This window comes from Ursus maritimus, unplaced genomic scaffold (assembly GCF_017311325.1).
Source record: "Ursus maritimus isolate PB19 unplaced genomic scaffold, ASM1731132v1 scaffold_18, whole genome shotgun sequence".
NCBI lineage: Eukaryota > Metazoa > Chordata > Mammalia > Carnivora > Ursidae > Ursus > Ursus maritimus.
In genome coordinates, this window is record NW_024424230.1 from 50,936,308 (window position 1) to 50,937,899 (window position 1,592).

At 56.5% G+C, this 1,592-nt stretch overlaps 1 protein-coding gene across 1 annotated transcript in view; it reads right to left on the minus strand.

Moving 5' to 3' along the window:
• Positions 1 to 204, minus strand: part of LPIN2 (lipin 2) — an 83,290-nt gene extending 83,086 nt beyond the window's left edge. The window contains exon 1 of the mRNA XM_040632690.1: positions 74 to 204. The gene's annotated coding sequence lies outside the window, so the exon portion shown is untranslated. The remainder of the gene's footprint in view (positions 1 to 73) is intronic.
• Between the last annotated feature and the right edge of the window lie 1,388 nt (positions 205 to 1,592).

Genomic DNA, 1,592 nt, shown 5'->3' on the forward strand with positions numbered 1-1,592 from the left:
GGCGCAAGGACCCGACCCGGCGGCGCAAGGACCCGACCCGGCGGCGCAAGGACCCGGCCCGGCGCCCGCTTACCTGCAGCGGCTCCGCTCCCGACCCGCGCCGGCGCCCGCGGGCGGCCGAGGGGACGCGGCGGCTGGACGGCGACTGTGAGGACCGGCCGGGTAGGGCGGGCTCGCTGGAGGCTGAGGGGGCGGGGCCGGCCGTGGACGCGCGCGAGGCCCGGGCGCCCGCCGCCGCCGCTGCCTCGGGAGCCGCCTGGGCCACAGCCGAGCCGGGCGGCCCTCATGAATGGGACGCGGCGGCAGCGGCGGCCGAGCGGCGGGCGGGCTGCGCGCAGGCCCCTCCCCGGCCACGTGACGCCGTGCTCGGCCGCCGCCTCCCGGCCGCGCGACGCCCTAGCGGCCCCCCTCCCGGGGCCCGCGCTAGCCGAACGCGCCTGACGGCTGCTCGTCCCCTGCGTCGCACGGCCCGGAGCCCTGGCCTCTCTCGCTTGGCGCAAGGCTAGCGATACTTTTCTAAAAAAAGTTTCTGCTGGTCCCCATGGCAACCCTGCGGCGCGTCACGTGGAACTTAGAGCCTGACTGCCAAAAAGAATAAATACTAAAGTGCAAAAAAGGTATACCGTTGAATGTTTTATAATCCACTTTCCATCCCCAGTAGCGTGTTCGCCTGTTTGGTTACAATCCCCGCCCCACCCCTCTTTCCCCAATCCTATTACACATTTAAAAATACACTTTTTAAGAGAGGAATTGTCGAAACTGTATGACTGCACACTGATTTTTATCTTTTTGCAGCCCATTATTAACAGTTATGAATGGAAGTGCCTGTGTTACTTCCAAATGTCAGTTAATTTCTCAGTATGCTTTCCGTGGATGATAATTTATATAACTTTGAGGATCTTGGAAAATAGGCATTTCTATAAATCTTCTGCGTGATGAGCCCAGCGGCAGCACAATTTCTTCCCACAGACGGAGTGTGGTGTGGCCGCTCTGTGCCGTCGGGACCCAGGAAACCGGCTGCCAGTCTCAGGCCCCTCTGTGGTTCCGAAGAAGGAACACAGGCAACCACTTCCTCATCTAAGTTCCTTGGCCTGTTGTCATTTAGCCGAGCTTTGCCCCATCCTTAACCAAGGCCTTACGGAGACTAGGTAGCTTCACTAGCCCAAGCACACTAAGAATTTTCCTCTTTTCTGTGCCTCTCACTTGGCTTCCGAGTGAAACAAAAATTTTAGAAGACAAGAACTGGGATTTCTCTTCCAGTATTTCAAAGCATTTTACTCCTCTCTGGAGAAGTGGAAATGAAGACCGAAAAAGCTGGATCCTCACTTTCTACATCAATAAAACGAAAATAGTGATGGCTTTCTCACAGGATTGTTTTGCCTATAAAGTGCCTAATTTAGCTTAATGTCTGGAACCTGGAACATGCTGTTACTGATGTGGTTTTGAAATATAGGTGAGGTTCCGTGGGGTGGAGTCCGGAGCCCAAGAAAGAATTTTTGAGGGGTCTTTAGTGCAAAATGGTGGTTTATTAGTGCACGGGGAAAGAACCCGTGGGCAGAAAGAGCTGCTGCCCCACGTTGTGAAGGGTGGCT